The sequence below is a fragment of the Oncorhynchus mykiss genome, chromosome 3, assembly GCF_057628025.1.
Source record: "Oncorhynchus mykiss isolate SJ-2025 chromosome 3, ASM5762802v1, whole genome shotgun sequence".
Taxonomy (NCBI): Eukaryota; Metazoa; Chordata; class Actinopteri; order Salmoniformes; family Salmonidae; genus Oncorhynchus; species Oncorhynchus mykiss.
The window spans coordinates 33289973-33317778 of record NC_143024.1 but is presented as its reverse complement, the minus strand read 5'-3'; the positions used below and the strand labels follow the sequence as shown (position 1 = coordinate 33317778).

The window sequence follows — 27806 nt, the reverse complement described above, 5'->3', positions numbered from 1 at the left end:
TGTTTTGTGCGTTTCTAATAAATAATATGTGGAAACCATATCGCGCTGCAGCTTGGTCCGATAATTAGAGAGGGAAGAGCCAGAGACTGTCAGGGAGGCAATGGCGAAGTTGGGAGAGAGTGAGATGAGAGGGATGTTGTGCAAGTGTGTTCTGCTCAACATCCGACCAGAGGATCCGGTTAGCAGTCTGGTGCAACCTGTGCCGGTTCCACGCTTCTGGCCTCAAGTGCGCCTCTCCAGTCCGGTACGTCATGTGTCTCCTCCTCGCACTCTCCCTGAAGTGCGTGTCACCAGTCAGGTACGTCCTGTGCCTGCTCCCCGCACTCTACCTGAAGTGCGTGTCTCCAGTCCAGTACGTCCTGTGCCTGCTCCTCGCACTCTCCTTCAAGTGCACCTTCCCAGTCCGGTATGTTCTGTGCCTGCTCCTCGCACTCTACCTGAAGTGCATGTCTCCAGTCAGGTACGTCCTGTGCCTGCTCCTCGCACTCTACCTGAAGTGCGTGTCTCCAGTCCAGTACGTCCTATGCCTGCTCCTCGCACTCTACCTGAAGTGCGTGTCTCCAGTCCGGTACGTCCTGTGCCTGCTCCTCGCACTCTCCCTCAAGTGCACCTTCCCAGTTCGGTATGTCCTGTGCCTGCTCCTCGCACTCTCCCTCAAGTGCACCTTCCCAGTCAGGTACATCCTGTGCCTGCTCCTCGCACTCTCCCTGAAGTGCACCTTCCCAGTCCAGTACGTCCTGTGCCTGCCCCCGCACTTGCCCTGAAGTGCATCACCAGCCTGGCGCCATCTGTGCCGGCTCCACGCACTAGGCCTCCAGTGCACCTTCCCAGTCCGGTGCATCCTGTGCCTGCTCCCCGCACTCGCCCTGAGGTGCGTGTCACCAGTCCGGTGCCACCTGTGCCGGCCCCACGCATCAGGCCTCCAGTGCGCTTCCCCAGTCCAGAGCTTCTGGCGACGGTCCCGAGTCCAGAGCTTCCGGCGACGGTCCCCAGTCCAGAGCTTCCGGCGACGGTCCCCAGTCCAGAGCGTCCGGCGACGGTCCCCAGTCCAGAGCTTCCGGCGACGGTCCCCAGTCCAGAGCTTCCGGCGACGGTCCCCAGTCCAGAGCGTCCGGCGACGGTACCCAGTCCAGAGCTTCCGGCGACGGTCCCCAGTCCAGAGCGTCCGGCGACGGTCCCCAGTCCAGAGCGTCCGGCGACGGTCCCCAGTCCAGAGCGTCCGGCGACGGTCCCCAGTCCAGAGCGTCCGGCGACGGTCCCCAGTCCAGAGCGTCCGGCGACGGTCCCCAGTCCAGAGCGTCCGGCGACGGTCCCCAGTCCAGAGCGTCCGGCGACGGTCCCCAGTCCAGAGCGTCCGGCGACGGTCCCCAGTCCAGAGCTTCTGGCGACGGTTCACGGTCCGGAGCTTCTGGCGATGGTTCACGGAACCTAATTCCTGCAGTCAGCTGTCACGCGGGACTAGGTGGATGAGGAAGGAATCAGGCGCAGAGAGTTCCACTGGGAAAAAGTGTTCTTTAATATGGCACAAAAATAGACAAGCCCAACAACACAGGGCGCGGACAGTAAATGTGACTACCCAAAAACACAGGGTGCCAAGTCCAGAAAATTACACACCTCTACCTAAACGCACACATGTAACACAAAGACAATCCCGCACAAAACAAGGGCAGGTACACATACTTTAAATAAGGAAGCTCATTAAGCACATACAACAGGACACAGGTGAAACAAATAAGACAAAACAAACAGACAAACGAAAAAGGGATCGGTGGTGGCTAGTAGGCCGGTGACGACGACGGCCGAGCACCGCCCGAACAGGCAGGGGAGCCAACTTCGGCGGAAGTCGTGACATCAGCAATGCCAATTTCACACTCCCTCTAAACATACAGTTTAAGTCGGAAGTTTAAATACACTTAGGTTGGAGTCGTTAAAACTAGTTTTTCAACCACTCCACAAATGTCTTGTTAACAAACTGTAGTTTTGGCAAGTCGGTTAGGACTATGACAGGCTCATTGTCCACCCTCCCTCCCAGAAGCTTGGAAGGGATGAGAGAGACAAGCCTATGGGTTTGTAGCTTCAACCCCACATCACACACACACCAATTGATTAATTGTATGCTGAATGTACAGTTTCATGTTAACAAACTATAGTTTTGGAAAGTCAGTTAGGACATCTACTTTGTGCATGACACAAGTAATTTTTCCAACAATTGTTTACAGACAGATTATTTCACTTATAATTCACTGTATCACAATTCCAGTGGGTCAGAAGTTTACATACACTAAGTTGACTGTGCCTTTAAACAGCTTGGAGAATTCCAGAAAATTATGTCATGGACTTAGAAGCTTCTGATAGGCTAATTAATATAATTTGAGTCAATTGGAGGTGTACCTGTGGATGTATTTCAAGGTCTACCTTCAAACTCAGTGCCTCTTTGATTGACATCATGGGAAAATCAAAACAAATTAGCCGAGACCTCAGAACAAAAAAATGGTATCCCTCCACAAGTCTGGTTCATTCTTGGGAGCAATTTCCAAATGCCTGAAGATACCACGTTCATCTGTACAAACAATAGTTACCAAGTATAAACACCATCAGACCACGCAGCCGTCATACCGCTCAGGAAAGAGATGCATTCTGTCTCCTAGAGATGAATGTACTTTGGTGCGAAAATTGCAAATCAATCCCAGAATAACAGCAAAGGACCTTGTGAGATGCTGGAGGAAACAGGTACAAAAGTATCTATATCCACAGTAAAACGAGTCTTATATCTACATAACCTGAAAGGCCGCTCAGCAAGGAAGAAGCCACTCCTCCAAAACCGGCATAAAAAGCCAGACTACGATTTGCAACTACACATGGGGACAAAGATCATACTTTTTGGAGAAATGTCCTCTGGTCTGCTGAAACAAAAATAGAACTGTTTGGCCATAATGACCATCCTTATGTTTGGAGGAAAAAGGGGGAGGCCTGCAAGTCGAAGAACACCATCCCAACCGTGAAGCATGGGGGTGGCAGCATCATGTTGTGGGGGTGCTTTGCTACAGGAGGGACTGATGCACTTCACAAAAAAGATGGCATCATGAGGTGGGAAAATTTATGTGGATATATTGAAGCAACATCTCAAGACATCAAGTTAGAGCTTGTTTGCAAATGTGTCTTCCAAATGGACAATGACCCCAAGCATACTTCTGACGTTGGCTTAAGGCTTGAGGACAACAAAGCCAAGGTATTGGAGTGGCCATCACAAAGCCCTGACCTCAATCCTATACAAAATTTGTGGGCAGAACTGAAAAAGCATATGCGAGCAAGGAGGCCTACAAACCTGACTCAGTTACACCAGCTCTGTCAGGAGCTGGCTACCAAATACTAATTGAGTGCATGTAAACTTCTGACCCACTGGGAATGTGATGAAAGAAATAAAAGCTGAAATAAATTGTTTTCTCTGCTATTATATTGAGACATTTCACATTCTTAAAATAAAGTGGTTATCCTAGCTGACCTAAGGCAGGGAATTTTTACTAGGATTCAATTTCAGGAATTGTGAAAAACTGAGTTTAAATGTATTTGGCTAAGGTGTATGTAAACTTCCGACTTCAACTGTATCTCTAGCTTAAGCCGCCTCCAAAGTTGTTTAAGAGAATTTGGCTGTACGTCCAATAAAGCCCTTTTGTGGGGAAAAAGTCATTCTGATTGGCTGGGACTGGCTCCCCAGTGGGTGGGCATATGCCCTCTTAGGCCTACCCATGGCTCTGCCCCAGCCCAGTCATGTGAAATCCATAGATTAGGGCCTAATTAATTAATTTCAATTGACTGATTTCCTTATATAAACTGTAACTCAGTAAAATCGTTTAAATTGTTGCATGTACATTTTTTTGTTCAGTATATTATACTTAGACATTTAGAAGAAGCAACTGAGGAAAGCAGCTAACTCTCTCCATTTCAGGTGTTCTGCTTCTTTCTGTAGCAGCTTTTGTCCAAATCATAAGGCAGTTGCCTCACCAGTTTACTGTATGTACTACTGTGAAACCCCCTACCTCACAACCATGATTACATATTGATTTCATTACCTGTGACCAAATTGGCAGTGCTTACTTTTGTCGTTAATGCAGAAAAGTACTCCGTCAGTGGCATTTTGCACACCTGCATCTCTATCGAGCCACCCTCGTGGCGACAGGTATGGCCTTTTACTGAGAGTATGGATTCCTCATCGAGTCGCCCACTTTTGAATGCATCATTAACCTTTGCCCTCTGCGTAATGGCATAGGTCAAGTCACTAATTATGGTTTGAGATGAGTTCACCATGCTGGCGAGGATCAATCTGCCTTGTCTAATTAGCTTTAACTGGGCACTCAGTCACTACTGACTGGTGTAGAGTGGAGAGAGCTAAAGAAACAAATAGAAGAGATATTTGTGCCATAAAACTGGCTCTTCAAGTAGCTGTCCAGTGTTTCCAGAACTCTATGAAATATAATCTATTATTAATTACAATATTTGTGAAATAGTATTCCTTCCAAAAAATCATAGTTAAATATGTTAAAAAGCAGCTTTTCAGTGTGTGGTGTGGGCATAACCCAACAACAGAATTGTGTGACCATATACCGGTCAATCAAATATTCCTGACAAGTAAACAGATGATTGGCCGGCTCAGCTAATGAGCCAATGAGTGGCTTAGCCAAAAGCATGATATCATCCTCTATGAGGAAATGGCAAGCATTTTTTAAACAGAGTTTAAGGAAGGATTTTTTAAGTGTTTTTTTCTCTAATTTATGCTTTTGGCCAATTGTTGACAAGTCAATAACATTATTTGGGTATGGGTTAGCAGATTATGATCTTTTTAATGTGAGATTTTCACTGGACAGTTACTTTCAGTCCAATTGTAAATGGTGGCAATATAAACGTTGGCAGGAGTTCATTTTGTTCTGTAGACATAAGGATGTCCATGTCCTTCTCCAGGGCAGTAAAGCTGATACTAAGATAAGGTCCAAGACTAAGGGGTTGTTGGCAGTAGCAAGGTTAGATTTTATCTGTGTGATGGTGGGATTTGGAAAGACTGACTAGAATAATAATTTGGTGGGTGCTTATAGTTGTCCTATTTCACAGATGTACAATTGTGTATTGGAAATTTGTTTTTTGCTTATCTCAACTCCCCCTGAGAGTAAGGTCAAGGCCAGAGTCGGTCATTATCTATGGCGACCCTGAAGCAATTAGCGTTAAGTGCCTTACTCAAGGCCACAGACAGATTTTTCACCTTGTCCGCTCAGGGATGCAAACTGGTAACCTTTCGGTGACTGGCCTAATGCTCTAACCACTAGGTTACCTGCTCTACCCAAACCACAATAATCAAGGAATTCCATCTACCCTGTTTAAAGCACTACAATATTTGACAATATTTGGACGTTTTTCCAAAGTTATTTTGCAATAATAATTATTGCTATGTAGATATGGTTTGTTTAGCGTTACGAACATTGGTGGTATCACGTAACATCATTGTGTTCTTTGGCTTTGCCAAGAATATTGTCTGATTGAAGATCCAGGATTCGACTTTGCCTGGCTACCCAGACTCCTTGCTCCGGCTAAAGGCTACGCCAATCTCATCCCCAAGCATTCCATGTGTGTTTTGGTAAAATGACGCCCATTAAGTGGGAGTTCCGTGAGACGCCCCTACCTCTCCCCAACCACCCAGCCTTGGAGGTGTCTCTAGGATCAGGACAGCTATTTGTTGTCTGGTCTCCTGTCTCACACTGAGGTGACTCCAGGATAGGACATTGTCCTGCCAAGTGCAATGTGATGGTTTCATAGGCTTTAGTTTAAACCCATTGCCAGTCTGACTGAGCAAATGACAGATTGTGTCCCTGTATTACCACCACAGTAACTTGTGTCATCATAGCCCATTTAGAGGATACTACTCTTATCTAATCAATTAATCTGCAATCAGCACAATTGAGTCGTAGTGGAAAATAGGTTCTAATACAAATTGAATGAGAAACGTAGCCTATCAGTCCACAATGACCTAAGACGTGAATCTGTGGTCTTCCATCATGTAATCCTCTTGTTTTTGCTTGTCATGACATACAGTACTCTTCCAACTAGATCTGCATATAGGCTGTGTTTACACAGGCAGCCCAATTCTGATATTTTTTTCTCCACGATTTGGTCTTTTGACCAATCACATTAGATCTTTTCACATCAAATATTTTTCAGAGCTGATCTGATGATGGTGATAAATGGATCAGAATTGAGCTGCCTATGTAAACACAGCCTTACACAGGCAGACAAATTGATATTTTTGTCACAAATTAGTATTTTGACCATTTAGATCAGATCTTTTGCCCATAATTGGGCAAAGGATCAGAATTGGTCTGCATGTGTAAACGCAGCCTAACAATCTTCAATTGAGAACTTGGGTTGATCATCATTAGGAGCACTAAATATTTTACTGGGCGAGATGCCAGGGTTTTCGCCTAGAATTTTCCATAGTTCAACAAATTAGGGAAGAAGCAATCTCTCTTGGACAGACTATGTGACATAACTGATATCTTAACATTTGTCAAAAGGAAGGATGAGATGAATAACGAGCAACAGTAGTTCCGGTGCTTTGGTTTTCTGGCACTAGTTATTTGGACGTATCAGTTTTGGGTGGTGCTTAATTTGGGGGTGGGGATTTCAAGAAATCAATCAAACAAATGTATTTATTAAGTCCTTCTTACATCAGCTGATATCACAAAGTGCTGTACAGAAACCCAGCCTAAAACCCCAAACAGCAAGCAATGCAGGTGTAGAAGCACGGTGAGGGGTGGCCAGTCCTCTTCTGGCTGTGCCGGGTGGAGATAACAACATGGCCAAGCTGTTCAAATGTTCATAGATGACCAGCAGGGTCAAATAATAATAATAATAATAATCACAGTGGTTGTCGAGGGTGCAACAGGTCAGCACCTCAGGAGTAAATGTCAGTAGGCTTTTCATAGCCAATCATTCAGAGTATCTCTACCGCTCTTGCTGTCTCATTCATTCAGAGTTGAAAACAGCAGGTCTGTGACTCATAACACATCCGGTGAACAGGTCAGGGTTCAATAGCCTCAGGCAGAACAGTTGAAAGTGGAGCGGCAGCACGGCCAGGTAGTCCTGAGGCATGGTCCTAGGGCTGAGGGAGGGAGAGAGGGATAATATACTTAAATTCACACAGGACACCGGATAAGACAGGAGAAATACTCCAGATACAACAGACTGATCCTAGCCCCCGACACAAACTACTGCAGCATAAATGCTGGAGGCTGAGACAGGAGGGGGCGGGAGACACTGTGGCCCCATCCGACAATACCCCCGGACAAGGCCAAACAGGCAGGATATATAACACCACCCACTTTGCCAAAGCACAGCCCCCACACCACTAGAAGGATATCTTCAACCACCAACTTACCATCCTGAGACAAGGCCGAGTATAGCCCACAAAGATCTCCGCCACGGCACAACCCAAAGGGGGACGCCAATCGGGACAGGAAGATCATGTCAGTGACTCAACCCACTCAAGTGACATACCCCTCCTAGGGACGGCATGGAAGAGCCCCAGTAAGTCAGTGACTCAGCCCCTGTAATAGGGTTAGAGGCAGAAAATCCCAGCGGAGAGAGGGGAACCGGCCAGGCAGAGACAGCAAGGGCGGTTCATTGTGCCAGTGCCTTTCCGTTCACCTTCACACTCAATCATAGGACCTACTGAAGAGATGAGTCTTCAATAAAGACTTAAAGGTTAAGACCGAGTCTGCGTCTCACATAGATAGGCAGACCATTCCATAAAAATGGAGCTCTACAGGAGAAAGCCCTGCTTCCAGCTGTTTGTTTACATATTCTAGAGACAGTAAGGAGGTCTGCGTCTTGTGACCATAGTGTGCATGTAGGTACGCCAAATCGGAAAGATGGGTAGGAGCAAGCCCATGTAATACTTTGAAGGTTAGCAGTAAAACCTTGAAATTAGCCTTGCCTTTAGGAAGTGTAGAGTGCTAGCACTGGGGTAATATAATCAAAAATGTTGTTCTTGTCAAGATTCCATCAGCCGTGTTTAGCACTAACTGAAGTTTATTTAGTGCTTTATCCGGGTAGCCGGAAAGTAGAGCATTGCAGTAGTCTAACCTAGAAGTGACAAAAGCATGGATTCATTTTTCTGCATAATTTTTGGACAGAAAGCTTCTGATTTTTGCAATGTTACTTAGATGGAAAAACGCTGTCCTTGAAACAGTCTTGATATGTTCGTCAAGAGAGATCATGGTCCAGAGTAACGCCGAGGTCCTTCAGTTTTATTTGAGACGCCTGTACAACCATCAAGATTAATTGTCAGATTCAACAGAAGATCTTTGTTTTTTGGGACCTACAAGCATCTCTTTCGCAGCCATCCACTTCCTTATGTCTGAAACAGGCTTCCAAGGAGGGCAATTTTGGGGCTTCACCATGTTTCATCAAGATGTACAGCTGTGTCATCCGCATAGCAGTGAAAGTTAACATTATGTTTCCGAATGACATCACCAAGAGGTAAAATATATAGTGAAAACAATAGTGGTCCTAAAACGGAGCTTTGAGGAACACCGAAATTTACAGTTGAATTGTCAGAGGACAAACCATCCACAGAGAAACTGATATCTTTCTGACAGATAAGATCTAAACTAGGCCAGAACTTGTCCATGTAGACCAATCAAAGGGCATCTGACACAATTACACAAGATTTTGTTCTGCGTTTGAGATTAGGGATGAAGAAAAAAAATTGTCAGATTTCTGCACATCTATCTTTAATTCAAATAAAGCATAGTATGAAATTCCATGAAGATGAAACAAATGTCCTCCCCCAAAACTATTTGAGAGAGCTTAGAGAGAAGCTTAGAGTGAGCTGGGTAGAGAACACATTGTGACAACGCAATCGTCCTTGAGAGTAGAGTTAGGTTATCCCACGGCTCATCCAAAAATCATACACAACGCACAACAAGGCATGCACACACACACACAAATACACACACACACACAGCATCTGTTGGGTTTTCATCAGGATAATCAGCTATCTGTATTCCCCTCCATAGACCACATCTGGCACAGTACTAAAGTCGACCTCAACCTACAGGGAGAAGTAATTAAAGGTATGTTAATGACAGTAATAACCATATCAGTGTACTCCTTTCATATCCCAGCAAGGCAAACTGTCTAATTCAATGTCTCCAGATGATATCGATATAAATCAATATAAATCCCCTACAATACCTACTCCTGCCACTAGCTGTTTAGCATTCTTTATAACTAATGATTTACTAAATACTTTACACGTTTTTGCTGAACCCATACCTTTCTACGCAATAATTAAACATCTTAACGTTTTGAAAATGTGTCTGTACCTTGGAATGCTGTAGATTTGTACACTTCCTTAGTATCCCTCATGTAAAAGTGCATCAAATAACGTTACGTAAGCTAATGTTACTCATTGACTGGTTTTATCTTGAACTCAGGGCATCAACACTATCTAGTCAAAAAATGGTTGAGTGCTATGTGCACACCTCTCTCTCTCTTGAAAAGTCCATGCTATGTGTGGATGGGAGCCGGATGTGTCTGAAGACATGGAAGTGTCAAGGGTCACAGACAACAGCTGACTAGGATGATAGTGGCATATGGTGACGGACACTGGACATTTAACCAGAGAGGCCCCACCAAACCACCTTTGGCCACCTGAATTAATATGGTTTTGCCGCATTTCACAAATAACAATTCACAATCCTATGCTGTAATAAACAACCTATTAGTGATATCGCTTAAACTGATATCAAAATAAGTTAGAGATATATACTTAATATTTGTTAATGAATATTGTAGTAAGGTAATTTCCGATTTAAACAAATTGACTTTCACTATGAACGTGACTTTAAAGGGAACCCTGTAATTATTTGCATGCACCCTTGTCACATCGGACCTTTGCATCCCACGAGGATGTGGGAGACATCTCCATGTGACTCGGCATGTTTTTCTCTCTCCAGGAATCCCAAAAGAATATGCCCCACACTATCTCCCACCTCAAAATCAACCAATGAAAAGTTTCCACACACTAGGTTGAGTGGCACTATCTCTTAACTCTATCGTCGCCAGCTTTGATTAACTCTAAACTCCCCACCAGACTGCACCTGCCATACCTGTTTATGGGTCATACATACCAAAGTAAGTACAGAATGGTAAATGTTACTTTCTTCATCATATTTCACACATCAGACAATATTTCCAGTTAAATGGATTGGTTTAGCATAAGCACAACTTTGATCCAGGGATGACAGTGAATACACAAATCTCGATTTGTTTCCCATAAATGATGGAAACAAAAATGGATTTGTTACATACTGTGATGGGCGCGTGCTGGTGGCAGGGAAGTCAGGCGCAGGAGAGTGAACTTGGTATAAACGGAGCAGTTTAATGAATATACAAAAACTCAGAAAACCAAAATATACAAAGTAAAATAAGGGGGTGCAAAACCCGTCGCACACCAGAACATAACTAGCACCAAACATACAACAGACAATCACCCACAAGGACATGAGGGGAAACAGAGGGTTAAATACACAACATGTAATTGATGGGATTGGAACCAGGTGTGATGGGAAAACAAGACAAAACCAATGGAAAATGAAAAATGGATCAGCGATGGCTAGAAGGTTGGTGACGTCGACCGCCGAACGCTGCCCGAACAAGGAGAGGGACGGACTTCGGCGGAAGTCGTGACACATACATTCAACATGTTTGTTTCAAACAAACACACTAGCAGTTACAAAGGCTTTATGTGAATCTGAGAGGAATAAACAGGCACAGAGAGTCATAGACTGCAGGTTAGCAGGGTATTATAGTATTCATCCTTGCTTTTCAATAAATACACTGTTTTGTTCATACATTCAGAGGAAGCCTATATCAGAACAACTTACAAGTCAGGTCACATGATGTGCGCTCAGTGAATACAAGAGGCTAAGTTGAATTTGAATTTCTAATTTGATATAAACTTCAGCATCCATAACGTTTGTGTGAAATGTAATAGGTACGTTCTCTTATTTAGATGTTATGTCCCATGTCAAAAGATAATATTTTTTAACACTATATAATCTTCACCAAGACTTCCTACAAGCTGTCTTACACAATAAAACATGTATATACTTTGGATATACAGTGCCTTCAGAAATGTTTAATTGATTCAATTGAGTGTTTGTGTCACTGGTCTACACACAATACCCCAAAATGTCAATGTGGAATAGTGTTTTTAGACATTTTTACAAATCCATAAAAAATGAAAAGCTGAAATGTCTTGAGTCAATAAGTATTCAACCGCTATGTTATGGCAACCCTAAATATGTTCAGGAGTAAACGTTTGCTTAGCAAGTCACAAATAAGTTGTGACTCACTCTGTGTGCAATAATAGTGTTTAATATGATTTTTCAATGACTACCTCATCTCTGTACCCGACACATACAATTATCTGTAGGGTCCCTCAATCAAGAATTTCAAACACAGATTCAACCACAAAGACCAGGAAGAAGCAGACATTGAGTATCCCTTTGAGCATGGTGAAGTTATTATCAAATCAAATCAAATCCAATTTTATTTGTCACATACACATGGTTAGCAGATGTTAATGCGAGTGTAGCGAAATGCTTGTGCTTCTAGTTCCGACAATGCAGTAATAACCAACGAGTAATCTAGCTAACAATTCCAAAACTACTACCTTATACACACAAGTGTAAAGAGATAAAGAATATGTACATAAAGATATATGAACGAGTGATGGTACAGAGCGGCATAGGCAAGATGCAGTAGATGGTATTGAGTGCAGTATATACATATGAGATGAGTATGTAAACAAAGTGGCATAGTTTAAAGTGGCTAGTGATACATGTATTACATAAAGATGCAGTAGATGATATAGAGTACAGTCTATACGTATACATATGAGATAAATAATGTAGGGTATGTAAACATTATATTAAGTAGCATTGTTTAAAGTGGCACTTTAAACAATGGCACTTTGGATGCTGTATCAATACACCCAGTCACTACAAAGATACAATCGTGCTTCCTAAGTTGCCGGAGAGGAAGGAAACTGCTCAGGGATTTCCCCATGAGGCCAGTGGTGACTTTAAAACAATTCCAAAGTTTAATAGCTGTGATAGGAGAAAACTGAGGATGGATCAACAACATTGTAGTTACTCCACAACACTAACCTAAATGACAGAGGGAAAATAAGGAAGCCTGTACATAATAAGAATATTCCAAAACATGCATCCTGTTTGCAACAAGGCACTAAAGAAACACTGCAAAAAAATTTGCAAAGCAATTCACTTATTGTCCTGAATACAAAGTGTTATGTTTGAGGCAAATCCAATACAGCACATTACTGAGTACCACTCTCCATATTTTCAAGCATAGTGAGACTGCATCATGTTATGGGTATGCTTTTAATCGTTAACGATGGGAGTTTTCCTGATAAAAAAATGGAATGGAGCTAAGCACTGACAAAATTCTAGAGGGAAACCTGGTTCAGTCTGCTTTCCACCAGGCACTGGGAGATTAATTCACCTTTCACCAGGACAATAACCTAAAACACAAGGTCAAATCTACACTGGAGCTGCTTACCAAGAAGACAGTGAATGTCCCTGAGTGGCTGAGTTACAGTTTTAAGTTTAATCTTCTTGAAAATCTATGGCAAGACCTGAAAATGGTTGTTTAGCAATGATCATCAACCAATTTGAATTTTGAAAAGAATAATGAGTAATTGTTGCACAATCCAGGACTCACAGCTGTAATTGCTGCCAACTTCTATAAAGTATTTTACTCAGGTGTGTGAATATTTATGTAAATGAGATATTTCTGTATGTAATTATCAATAAATGTGCAAACATTTCTTAATATGTGTTTTCACTATGTCATTATGGGGTATTGTGTGCAGATGGGTGAGAAAAAAATCTATTGAATCCATTTTGAAATTAGGCTGTAACACAACAAAATGTGGAATAAGTCAAGGGGTGTGAATACTTTCTGAAGGCACTGTAAACAAAGATCTAAGTACATATGTTCTCGTCTTCCTTGCATCCTTTTTGATGATAAAGAATATTGTTCCTAGAAGGATACACTCAGTATCTTCTTCGTCTATTGCAAGTGTGTTTTATTCGTATCTAACCAATTATAAAGTTCAGTAATACCTAACTCCATTCCCTAATTCAGTTAATTGCCCAATTCAGAATTGACTGCTTGTCACTACCACCTAGGGACTTGTTCTGAAAAGGATATAGAAGGTGTTAGACAATATGGCAAAAAAATGCACATAGCCTATCAGGGGTAGGCAACCAGATTCAGCCGGGTGGCTCCGATTTTTATCGGAGTGGATGGTTGGGGGGCCAGGACATAATTATAATAATTTATACACTGCAAATGAACCACAACTAAGCCCAAAAATAAATGTTTATTTGAAAATAACAATCATTTCATGCCTTGATTGCATGGAGACACGATCACTTCTCTTTTTTATTTGTGGGAATGCTTGAGAACAGATTTCCTAAATTAAACACATTTTTAGCTGAATTCCTGGTGATTTTGCACTCTTTTTTTAACAAAAAAGTTAAATCCCCCCAAAAAACACACATTTGCGGGCCTGTTTTGGCCCTTGGGCCACCTGCTCTGCATGGTGTGTAGTCAGGCAGTCTATTTAAAAATAATTACCTGAGTGTCATCTCTCCTAGCTGTTGCTCTTTTGAAGACTACAATCAGATGACACAATCAGATGACAGAATGGCTTCTGAGCCGGACGAGACACAGGCCTAAGATCGCAGTGGTGTGTGGCTCCGGCCTGGGCCTGCTCGCTGATGGTGTTACCAACAAACAGATCTTCCCTTACGCAGATATCCCCAACTTCCCGGTCAGCTCAGGTGAGAGGACGTCACTGTCACGAACAGATAATGTGTCATGATAATATTGATATGAGACTAATGATAGTATAATGTAGTCTAAAACCAACAAACAGTGAATGTTCTTAATGTCTTAATTTGGTTTAAATCCACTGTTTTAAAATGTCCCGGCAAAACATACTAACAGTCCAGAAATTGTTTGCTCGGTATAAACTGTCAATCTATACCAATTTAATAGGCAACGCCTCTCTGTAAACATCACTTCACCCCAATTAGCTTGTTCATTGATTCTCCCAAACATCAGGTGAACCTGAGTAGTGCTCTTAATTATGCCTGCACAGCAGAGGAATTTACATTTTCCCTCAATGATTCCGTTGACACACCATTGCAGCTAAGTAGTTTATTATTTACTTACTGAAATGCATTTGGGATTTCTGTGTGTGTTTGTCAAAATGTTGCTTGGCTTAACAAATCATAACCAGCTTTCGGGAATATGAACCAAGAATGAATAACTACGCCCCATGAATAAAATATTATAACTGGAGTAAAAATAGGCCCTAATATCTTCCACATGGAATTCTTATTAGGATCTCATGAACATATTTAAACATTCATCATGTGGAGGTGAATATAAAATGTCTGCATAAGCGCTCAAATGTTCACTTTCCTATTATTAAGAGAGGAAGGTGGGTCTTTGGCTTTGCAGAAAAGTTTTTGTTGTGTTTTGGACAACAATAGCATCATAAATAAACAAATGAGAAGCCTAGAAATAACATTATTTGACAATCATCATTAGACAGAGCTGACATTTTTTTTATTATCTTCACTTCAGGTTTGGTTTGTGTCGCAGTCTTTCCAATTGTCTTCTGATTCATTTAAGCTTGTCAGAGAGAAGAAGCCCATTGAAAACACTAATCAATGTTCAGTGCAGCACTAGACTTCTTGTTTTTAGGTAAATTAAATGGAGAGCAAAATGATTGGCAGACATTCTAAATGAGTGTGATTTTAGACAATACAAATATTGGTGTTTGCCTGTGAACAGGTGCTATGCTGTGTGAACCTATAACAGCAAACAAATCAAAGAAAATGTCCCTATCCAATAACCTGTAAAAACATAGGGTCAGATGTAATCAAATCCACACAACATAATACATAGCAGCTTCCAAGTAAAGGCTCACATAACCAAGTTAATGCAGCAATGGAATGGATTCTGAAGTAACTTCAATGGACAGAGTAATAACTGACACCATCCTCCACCTAAACTTCCCCCGGCCATCCGTCAACCTCTGACGGAGGAGAAGAAAGTCACTTCTCTAAACAATGTTGTAATTATTCAGGTCCTATCTCACTACGCAGCACTTTTCCACAAATTGCCTCCTGATTTAACTCAGGATCAAATTAACATAATCTCCATGCCACCGAACACAACTCTGCTGTAGTCTCAGCCATCATCCCCACTATAAAGAAGGGTACTAAACAGACAATGACAGTTGACATTTGTCAGCGGATGACTTACACTTTTATTTCAATAGCACAGATACTGTTCCTACACTGCATGCTCTACTGAGTACTACAGTGCATTCGGGTAGCATTCAGAACCCTTGACTTTATCCACATTTTGTTGCGTTAAGGCCTTATTCTAAAATGGATTAAATTAAATGTTTTCCTGATCAATCTATACACAATACTCCATCATGACAAAGCAAAAATGGGTTTTTAGCCATTTTTGCTAATTTATTCAGAATAAAAAACAGATACCTTATTTACATAAATACTCAGACTGATTGCTGAGATTCGAAGTTGAGCTCAGGTGCATCCTGTTTCCATTGATCATCCTTGAGATGTTTCTACAACTTGATTGGAGTCCATCTGTGGTAAATTCAATTGATTGGACATGATTTGGAAAGGCACACACTGGTCTATATAAGGTCCCACAGTTGACAGCGCATGTCAGAGCAAAAACCAAGCCATGAGGTTGAAGCTATCTGGGGAACGGTGCCAAAAAATGTCTGCAGCATTGAAGATCCCCCAAGAACACAGTGGCCTCCATCAAGACTCTTCCTAGAGCTGGCCACCTGGCCAAACTGAGAAATTGGGGGAGAAGGGCCTTGGTCAGGGAGGTGACCAAGAACCCAATGGTCACTCTGACAGAGTTCCAGAGTGCCTATGTGGAGATGGGAGAACCTTCCAGAAGGACAACCATCTCTGTAGCACTCCACCAATCAGGCCTTTATGGTAGAGCGGCCAGACGGAAGCCACTCCTCACTAAAAGGCACATGACAGCCCGCTTGGAGTTGCCAAGAGGCCCCTAAAGAGGCACCTAAAGAACTCTCTGGTCTGATGAAACCAAGTTTGAATATTTTGTCCTGAATGCCAAGCGTCACGTCTGGATGAAACCTGACACCATCCCTACGGTGAAGCACAGTGGTGGCAGCATCATGCTGCAGGGATGTTTTTCAGCGGCAGGGACTGGGTGACTAGCCAGGATTGAGGTAAAGATGAACGGCGCAAAGTACAGTGAGATCCTTGATGAAAACCTGTTCAAGAGCACTCAGGACCTCAGACTGGGGTAAAACTTCACCTTCCAACAAGACAACGATTCTAAGCACACATCCAAGACAACGCAGGAGTGGCTTCAGGACAAGTCTCTGAATGTCCTTGTGTGGCCCAGCCAGAACCCGGACTTGAACCCGATAGAACATCTCTGGAGAGATCTGAAAATAGCTGTGCAGCGACGCTCCCCATCCAACCTGACAGAGCTTGACAGGATCTGCAGAGATAAATGGGAGAAACTCCCCAAATATAGGTGTACCAAACTTGTAGCGTCATACCCAAGAAGACTTGAGGCTGTAATCGCTGCCAAAGGTGCTTCAACAAAGTACTGAGTGAAGGGTCTGACTACTGACGTAAATGTGATATTTACATTTTTTTATTTGTAATGAATTTGCAAAAATTTCAAAACATGTTTTGGATTTGTTATTATGGGGTATTGTGTGTTGATTAATGTGGGTGTGGAACAATTGAATACATTTTAGAATAAGGCTGTAATGTAACAAAGTGTGGAAAAGGTCAAGGGGTCTGAATACTTTCCCGAATGACTTTATATAGCCTATGTGTGATCTATGTGAGATTATAAACCGAGTGGTTCAAGCCATGAATGCTGATTGGCTGAAAGCCGTGGTATTTTTAAGCAATAAGGCACGAGGGGGTATGGTATATGGCCAATATACCATGGCTAAGGACTGTTCTTAGGCACAACGCATTGCAGAGTAAATGGACACAGCCCTTAGCTGTGATATATTTGCCATGTACCACAAACCCCCATGGTGCCTTATTGCTTTTATAAACTGGTTACCAACGTAATTAGAGCAGTAAAAGTAAATGTTTTGTCATCCCCGAGGGATACAGTCTGATATACCATGGCTGTCAGCCAATCAACATTCAGAGCTCAAACAACACACTGGTATGGCAAAAACGTTTGTTTGTACTGTTCTAATTACATTGGTAACCAGTTTATAATAGCAATAAGGCACCTCAGGGATTGGTGGGTTATGGCCAATACACCATGGCAAATGGCTGTTTCCAGGCACGCCACATTGTGTCGTGCTTTAGAACAGCCCTTAGCTGTGGTATATTGGTCATATAGCACACTTCCTCTGGCCTTATTGATAAAATATAGGCTTTGGGATCTGTTCTATTATTTATTTTCAAATGCAAACACACTTATCTTATTCATATTCCATAACCCATGCATTTTGAATATCTACTACAGCATATGGAGGAAAGGTCCCATTGTATGTACGTGCACAATTGTCACGTCTGCTCCTGTACGACGTCGCCAGAATACTAACCACCGGTCCTGGGATTCATCATTAAGCACACCTGACACTCATCATTACACACACCTGTGAATCATAATGATTCACACCTGGACTCCATTACATTCATCATCTCCTCCCCTTTATATGTCACTCTCCCATTTTCTCTCACCAGTTGGTATTGTTCTTGTGTATCGGCGTACTGTCTTATGTTAGTGGCATATTCTTGGTTATGTTGTTTTATTAAAATGCTTCACCTGCTTCCAACTCACTGCCCCATCATTACAACAGTGGTCCCTGCAGAGTATATTTCAATACAGCAGTAGTATTTGACTTCTATAGGACTCTCTCATGCGTGGAGTATGAACAACACAAATCTGACATCTTCTGTGAAATTAAACATCAATAAAACATGAATTCACAGTTTGTATTTTCTAACCCTACATGAGACATGCTGTATCACTAACCTCCCGTGACAGAATATACTTGTGTTCTGTGTCCTTCGCAGTCCTGGGTCATGAGGGGTGTCTGGTATTCTAAAAGGCAAGTCCTGCGTCTTCATGCAAGGAAGATTCCATCTCTACGAGGGCTATTCACTCTGTAAGGTAAGTCCAAGTAGAGTATCTGACCAATGAACAGGTAATCTATGCCATTTAGCAGATTATTTTTATTCAAAGTGACTTGCAGTCATGCAGGCATACATTTTACGTATATGGGTGGTCCCAGGAATCAAACCCACTACCCTGATATTACAAGATGCACGCTCTACCAACTGACCTACAAACTGAGCTACGAAAGGCCCCATATGTAATCTATCTATATTAGTTTATATAAGCTACATTTTAAACATCCAACATTAAGACATTTGCTATACACTACTAGTCTTTCTACTCTTTTACCTTGCTGCTCTACCCTTTCCTTTGAGATCAGGGAAACATCAGATTATTTTAACCATCAATATCCATAGCCTCCATGGATTCAACCCAGTCCCTGCTCATCTATAACCCTTACACATTTCCACTACGGTGACACCGGATGTTTTGAAATATTCATCACCAGTGTGTGCGCTTTGCTTATATTAGCCATCATAAAGAAGGAAAAGAGTGAAACGAAATGGGTCCTTTCTTTTGGAGTGCTATGCTAAAAACTCTCCATTGTGGCTCAACAAGGTCATGTTAACTGAAGGAGCACTCCTCCTATTTGTATAACAGAGAGTGGCTGGCATCTCCGGCCTTGGCCCATTAACTTTCTGTCACAATCAGGAAAGTGGTAGGCAGGAAGGCGATAGCTGAAACCAGCCTGGGAACTGCTGACTCTGCAGAAGGCTGTATATTTTAACAAAGTTTAGGACAGGGTCGCCATTGATCTGGGCCTTGTTTCTTAAAAATATCCTTGGCAGCAATGAGGTCATTGTTGGGTCATTCGGTGTGAATTGAACAAAATGTCAATGGAATGTACTATTTTTCAGAAACTAGTACAAATGAATGTAATTTAAGAATGAAGCCATTTTCTCAAACAGCTTGTAAGGATGTTGGACCAAATGTTGAGTGGATGAGAGGTATGTACCAACAGCCGTTCACCTGTGTTGTGACGCTTGTCTTATTTGTATATACAGTGCCTTGCGAAAGTATTCGGCCCCCTTGAACTTTGCGACCTTTTGCCACATTTCAGGCTTCAAACATAAAGATACAAAACTGTATTTTTTTGTGAAGAATCAACAACAAGTGGGACACAATCATGAAGTGGAACGACATTTATTGGATATTTCAAACTTTTTTAACAAATCAAAAACTGAAAAATTGGGCGTGCAAAATTATTCAGCCCCCTTAAGTTAATACTTTGTAGCGCCACCTTTTGCTGCGAATACAGCTGTAAGTCGCTTGGGGTATGTCTCTATCAGTTTTGCACATCGAGAGACTGATATTTTTTCCCATTCCTTGTAAAACAGCTCGAGCTCAGTGAGGTTGGATGGAGAGCATTTGTGAACAGTAGTTTTCAGTTCTTTCCACAGATTCTCAATTGGATTCAGGTCTGGACTTTGACTTGGCCATTCTAACACCTGGATATGTTTATTTTTGAACCATTCCATTGTAGATTTTGCTTTATGTTTTGGATCATTGTCTTGTTGGAAGACAAATCTCCATCCCAGTCTCAGGTCTTTTGCAGACTCCATCAGGTTTTCTTCCAGAATGGTCCTTTATTTGGCTCCATCCATCTTCCCATCAATTTTAACCATCTTCCCTGTCCCTGCTGAAGAAAAGCAGGCCCAAACCATGATGCTGCCACCACCATGTTTGACAGTGGGGATGGTGTGTTCAGGGTGATGAGCTGTGTTGCTTTTACGCCAAACATAACGTTTTGCATTGCTGCCAAAAAGTTCAATTTTGGTTTAATCTGACCAGAGCACCTTCTTCCACATGTTTGGTGTGTCTCCCAGGTGGCTTGTGGCAAACTTTGAACAACACTTTTTATGGATATCTTTAAGAAATGGCTTTCTTCTTGCCACTCTTCCATAAAGGCCAGATTTGTGCAATATACGACTGATTGTTGTCCTATGGACAGAGTCTCCCACCTCAGCTGTAGATCTCTGCAGTTCATCCAGAGTGATCATGGGCCTCTTGGCTGCATCTCTGATCAGTCTTCTCCTTGTATGAGCTGAAAGTTTAGAGGGACGGCCAGGTCTTGGTAGATTTGCAGTGGTCTGATACTCCTTCCATTTCAATATTATCGCTTGCACAGTGCTCCTTGGGATGTTTAAAGCTTGGGAAATCTTTTTGTATCCAAATCCGGCTTTAAACTTCTTCACAACAGTATCTCGGACCTGCCTGGTGTGTTCCTTGTTCTTCATGATGCTCTCTGCGCTTTTAACGGACCTCTGAGACTATCACAGTGCAGGTGCATTTATACGGAGACTTGATTACACACAGGTGGATTGTATTTGTCATCATTAGTCATTTAGGTCAACATTGGATCATTCAGAGATCCTCACTGAACTTCTGGAGAGAGTTTGCTGCACTGAAAGTAAAGGGGCTGAATAATTTTGCACGCCCAATTTTTCAGTTTTTGATTTGTTAAAAAAGTTTGAAATATCCAATACATGTCTTTCCACTTCATGATTGTGTCCCACTTGTTGTTGATTCTTCACAAAAAAATACAGTTTTGTATCTTTATGTTTGAAGCCTGAAATTTGGCAAAAGGTCAAGGGGGCCGAATACTTTCGCAAGGCACTGTACAAGTATTTCAATGTAGCAACTTCCTATATGTAGGTTTTTTGCTTGGTCACGACTTACAGCCCCAATCAACCAGTGAATCAGTTGTAACACTGCGTATTTATGTCACTCCAGAGTTACATGAGTCCTTTCCTTCCACTGTTTTGGTTAAGAGAACATAAATGCAATTGACTGTGACCACAGAGGAGGGCTTAGGTTACAGCCTCACCATTGGACATACAGAAGTATCTTACACCGCAAGGTTACAGCCTCACCATTGGACATACAGAAGTATCTCACACCGCAAGGTTACAGCCTCACCATTGGGCATACAGAAGTATCTCACACCGCAAGGTTACAGCCTCACCATTGGACATACAGAAGTATCTCACACCGCAAGGTTACAGCCTCACCATTGGACATACAGAAGTATCTCACACCGCAAGGTTACAGCCTCACCATTGGACATATAGAAGTATCTTACACCGCAAGGTTACAGCCTCACCATTGGACATACAGAAGTATCTTACACCGCAAGGTTACAGCCTCACCATTGGACATACAGAAGTATCTTACACCGCAAGGTTACAGCCTCACCATTGGACATACAGAAGTATCTTACACCACAAGGTTACAGCCTCACCATTGGACATACAGAAGTATCTTACACCACAAGAGGCTTTGGTGACAGTTTATAGGGAGACAGAAAGAACAACAGACCAAATGGTGCCCTCTAGATCAATGTCTTATCACCTATGGGCTGTTTCTCTATTCTGACATCCACAATATTGTTTTCACCTGTCAATTCTGTTCAGATCAGAGTAGATGTAGGTGAGGACCCAAAGGAGAGGAAGTAACTTTACACTCTTGAGATGCAGCCCATAAGTAAGCACTGTCACAGTTAGGGTTGCAAAGGGACGAATATTATTGGAAACTTTAGAAGTTTACCATTAAACTACCAGAATTTTGGTATCTTTTAATGATTTTATGCAATCTGTCACAAGAAATCTAGTGGCACTTTTGGGTATTTAAGATTATCACAGGTGTTTGTAACAATATCTGGCCCCTGTGTGGCCTTATCATGTATCATTTTACAATTGTAAAAAAAAATTGAATGACAAATCTGTAAAACACTATCCTATAAACCATGAATTTATTGTCCCGTGTGGCTCAGTTGGTAGAGCATGGGTTGTGGATTCGATTCCCATGGGGGACCAGTACGAAAAAGTATTCAAATTGATCCACTCACTACTGTAAGTTGCTATAAGACTTGTCAATGTTTTGCCATCAAGCTGGCTGCAGTTGTGAAAAAAGTCAATAGTTGGAAGAGTTGCAGAGTTAATTGAAAATAATGGCATTGTTGATTAGATGCTTTTTTCATTCAGCTATTTTCTCTTGAACCATATGGTCTATCTACTAGACATTCATGAACAATATCAGCACAGATATAATAAATTAATCGTTTATATGAATACATTTTTTTTGTTATTCATGTATAAATTACCAAAGTTTACAATAGATTGCTATAGATTTGCTGTTAATTATTAACAAAATGACAGAACATTTCGGTAGCTTTGCAACCCTACTCATGGTAGATAGGTTTCCTATCTTGAGGGCTGACTGAGCATGCAGCAAAACGTGTAAGGTGTTAGAGAAGAACAGGTGTGATTAAAGTGGATGTTGGACCGCTTTCCTATGGCTCAGTACACCAGACAAGGCGACAAATCGATTTTTGCTAAATTTACCCGGGCACATGCAACCGATACAGCTGTGGTTTCAGCCTGCCATCTGCCCCCTCATTCTCTCCCTTCTTTTCTCTCTCTCTCTTAATTTCTCTTCCCCCCACCACAACCACACAATCTCACACACTATACTCTCATCTCCACACACCTCTCCATGTCTTCCCTGTTCTGCTCCCTTTCTTTCCCAACATTATCGGACAGCAGTCCAGTATGTGTGACAGGGACACCAGGGTGTCCATACACTCCATCAGCCCAGGGACACATCCATGAGTCATTGTATCTGACACCTCCGACACCAACATCGCACCACTCTCACAAGACTTTACGTAAAGACAAAACAAATGCAGACATGTTGCAGCGAGAACTCAGTCAATATCAAGGCTGGTGATGCTACTCGTTTTCTACCAATTTTATATCTCCCTTTTCGTACACTTTCTTTTATGATACACTTTTATCCGTGTGTTTTGACATCAAGTGCCTGGTACATAGCAGAAAAGCAATATGGTTTTGTTTTGTTGAATCACACTCACACAAGCGCTCTCTCCCTCCCTCCCTCCCCCTGATTTGCAATCAGGGTGTGAGCTGTTATCTCTCTCATCTCAGTGTGTCCGTAGGAGATGCATGGCAAGGTTAATTAGCTGGCTTGCTTTGTTAGCCCTCCCTGACCTCCTCTCCCTCTGTGAGTGGTGCCTTTCATACAAACTGCTAGCATGCAGCTGGAGTTAGCCTTGGCGCTAGTTCTGTATTGTATAGTGGTTGTTATTGGAGCATACTGAGTGTTATTGGGATGCATGTTTAATTCAGGTAAACATGTATACACTCCTAGCTTGCAAACTGACAAAAATGTGCATTTTCATGAGTCACTGTACACTCACACACACGCAAACCCTGTTTATGGATGTTGTACTAGTGGTGCCGTGTGTGTCTGTCAATTGTCTGACTTACAGATTTTGGATCTGCAGCAACAGGAAATGTGAATTCTTATGTGGATTATAATGAATGCAAAGAGCAAAAATAGGACAGCACTCTGGTGAATAAACTTAAATGAACATATGTTTATTGCCGCACTGAAATACACTGCAAGTTTTAAATTTCCTGCATTTCAGGAAAGTTCTCCTGCAACAGAGTGATCAAATGAAGATCCAAATCTGTACCTTATTGGGCATTTCTATATCAAGATCCTGAATTCATAAACCCCCCCAAAGAGAAGTGTGTGTGAGACAGAGTTACAAGTCGTGGCTGCATGCTTGTGGCAGATTGTATGCACATATTGTGTATTACTGGTGCTGGAGATGACCAAGAATGGTCCAAGAGTTGTCCGAGAATAATACAAACGTTTTATGTCTCATTTCTCCTCTTCCCCTTAATGGTACAATAAAGTGTTGGTAGCATTCTCTTCACCTCTCACGTCATTTCCTCTCTTCTCTATTTCTCTCCCTCCCTTTCTCTCTAACTCCCTTCCTGTTGACTTGTCCATTCCTTTCTCCTCCCCTCCTGTATACTCATATCTTTCTCTTGAGTTCTCTCTCTGACTCTCTCCCCACCTATACTTCTCTCCTCTCATTCTCCATCCCCCACTCTTCTTCACCGGGTCACATTCCCGGTGGGGATCTTCAAGCTGTTGGGCGTGGAGATGCTCATTGTGACTAACGCCTCAGGAGGCCTGTGTCAGGACTTCAAAGTGGGCGACATCATGCTCATTAAGGACCACATTAATGTGCCAGGCTTCGCCGGCCAGCACCTTCTGTGCGGCCCCAATGATGAACGGTACAACCACAGACAGCGAGACAGAAAGATAGGGGTAGAGAGGGGAGGTAAGGAGAGAGGGAGAGGGTTGTGGGAGGGCACAGCACCCACTGTGCTGCTACAATGATGAACGATACAGGCAGAGAGATGGAGAGAGGCAGGGAAGAGGGACAGGGAGAGGGGTGGTTGAATGGGCGGGGGAGAGTGAAAAATGTAGTACAGTCTGAAGCACAAAGGTGGGAGGAGAGATGGAAAGAGAGAGGGTTGCAGTCAGTGAGAGAACTGAAATAATCCCAGGAAGAGGAAGCAATACATAGCCTTCAAGTAATCTACTTGCTCACATTTATTTTAACTAGGCAAGTCAGTTAAGAACAAATTCTTATTTACAATGACTGCCAAGGAACAGTGGGTTAACTGCCTTGTTCATGGATAGATTTTTACCTTGTCAACTCTGAGATTCAATCTAGCAACCTTTCAGTTACTGGCCCAGCGCTGCAACCACTAGGCTACCTGCTGCCCGCATGTATTACATGGAACCTTTAATACAAATTTTTCCTTTACAGCTCGGAGGTTGTAGATTCATGACAAATATACTGTATGTTGACTAGTAAAGTGATTTCCAAGCATTGTGCTCAGAGAGCTACAGGTAACTGCCAAAATAATGGAAACTCTTGAGTAAATGAGGAATACAAAGTATATTGAAAGCAAGTGCTTCCACACAGGTGTGGTTTCTGAGTTAATTAAGCAATTAACATCCAATCATGCTTAGGGTCATGTAGAAAAATGCTTTCAGACTATTATTTTGGATACCGTGGCTCTGTCCCAATAGGATGACATGGCCCCCATCCACAGGACACGAGTGGTCGGTCACTGGATAGTTTGATTAGCATGAAAACGATGTAAACCGCGTGTCATGGCGTTCTCAGTCACCAGATCTCAACCCAATAAAACACTTAAGGGGAATTCTGTAGCATTGCCTGAGACAGCGTTTTCCACCACCATCAACAAAACACCAAATTATGGAATTTCTCGTGGAAGAATGGTGTCGCATCCCTCCAATAAAGTTTCAGACACTTGTAGAATCTATGCCAAGGTGCATCCAAGCTTGCATTGAAGCGAGTTCCTGCTCGTGGTGGCCCAAAACCCTATTAAGACACTTTATGTTGCCTTTATGTTGGCAGTTGCCTGTAATCTCTGTATATTATCATATTACTGTATTATATTACAGTATTATTCATATTATTAATAGTAGCAGATTATTGGTAGATTAGGAGGGATGCATTGCAATAGTATTCCCTCCATTTGTCCCATTGATAAGCCAGTATTGTTTGGGCTGTGCTCTGCTCAAGGTTTGGGATCCGGTTCCCCTGCACTGCCTACAGTAACGACCTGAGGAAGCTAGCTCTGGATATCAGTCATGAGCTGGACTAAACCAACTTTGTGCGGGAAGGGGTGTACTGCATGGTGAGCGGGCCCAACTTCGAGACCATCGCTGAGACACGCATGTTGCAGGTTTTGGGGTGCGACTCTGTGGGTGAGTGGAGACAACACAGGCCTACAAGGTACAACCACAAACAGATTTTCATCACCAGAACTGGCTATGACTTGAGCGAAAAATTACAATTAATGTTAGGAAATGTTAAATTAAAGTTTAAAGGGACAATAGCTAGATATTTAATGTAACTTGTTGTTCAAAATGCTGGATCAAGATCAAGCATCTTCTCAGGAAGGGGATATTTTATCAGAGCCAAGTGACCACCAGCCCACAACATGGTTTAACAACGATATAAACACAGACGAGGCTTGCTCACTCTCCTTTTCCCCTTTCTAGTTCATTAACACTGCTCTAATTGGACCTCCCTCGTAAAAAAAACCCCTGCTGAGCTCGTTAATAAATGATGGCGCTAGCTCTGCTAACAGAGCCGCCGCATGCTAATTAACTTAGCGATTAGGTCAACAGATAGACCAACAGGCTGCTACATGCTGTGACGCTAATTGGTCTGATGATTTGATCCCAGATCAAAATACAACACAAACAAATATCCATAACAATGGACAGTGGGCAGAACTAACGCATGATCTCTTTCATTATCCACTCCCCCTAAGAACATGGATTTTGACGACTTCTTACCTTAAGAGCTTGTTGTTGTTGTTGTAGCCAAGCGATGACAAAGAAAAGTGATTTTGGTTCCTTGTTTTGGTGACCTATTGAGTTATTACTCCTGTGAGTGTGTTCTTATTCCAGTTCAGCTCTGCCAATCCATCATTTTCTATGTGGTGTTTTTTCTTTACCTTGCTTGAGTTTCAGCTTAGTGGAGGCTCTGTTTGAGTTATTGAATCTGTTGGTTTAATAAGAATTTTGAATTCATATGCTTTCTGGTTATGCCTGTAAAACATGTTTTGTCGTTGTATTCATACGGTATGTACTCATGTAAATTGTATCCATGTTTTTATCATTGTTTTAATGATGTGTAAGATCTGGCCCGTGTTCCCATTAAATACTGGGAATGGGACCAAAGCTCAGGGAATGGGACCAAAGCTCAGGGAATGGGACCAACGCTCAGGGAATGGGACCAAAGCTCAGGGAATGGGACCAAAGCTCAGGGAATGGGACCAAAGCTCAGGGGACAGTACACAGAGGGGGTTATTAATGATGCAGAATAGTATAATCCACACACACACATACACACAACCATGACCCAGTGCCACCCACAACCCTGTTGGATAATTTGCCTTTTTTTTTCTCTCTGCCCCTCACCGTCACCCTCGTGTCCCTGTCTGCTCTCCCCATCCCCTTTCCTCTACCCCCTTAGGCATGAGTACGGTCCTAGAGGTAGCAGTGGCCTCAGTGGCCTGAGGGTCTTTGGTCTCTCACTCATCTTATTGCTGTATATCGTTTTATGTACCTTATCTGCACACACTGTGAACAGCTCAGCGTATCTATTCTGTCATCTGTTGACTAGTTATTAAGTATGCTACAGGAGCATCTTAATGTATTCTTATTATCATTTTGAAGGTCTCCCTGGACTACAGCCGTGAGGAGAAGGTGACCCATTAGGAGGTCCCGGAGATCAGCAAGATGAGGGCGGAACATCTGCAGATGATGCTTAACACACTTATCGCCCGCTCCCACCAGCTGGACGAAGGCATCAACGTCAACTGAAGGGGGAGTGGGATGGAGATAGAGAGACATACTCTAATGTTGAAGCACACTCTCTCTCACACACAGACACACACAGAAATGTACACTGACATGTGCACACATACACACGTACATATCATTCACTGTGAATCTTAACAAAAATCAACCACCCATGATGAAAGTGTTTAGTCAATAGTTTAATAAAATGTCCTAAAGTTGTTGTTTTTTACACAAGAACCAGTCTGTTA

General features: G+C 42.5%; 1 pseudogene; it reads left to right on the top strand.

Annotated features, from left to right (window-relative positions):
- Positions 1-100: 100 nt before the first annotated feature.
- On the top strand, positions 101-27579 carry LOC110503903 (purine nucleoside phosphorylase-like; annotated as a pseudogene).
- Positions 27580-27806: the final 227 nt, after the last annotated feature.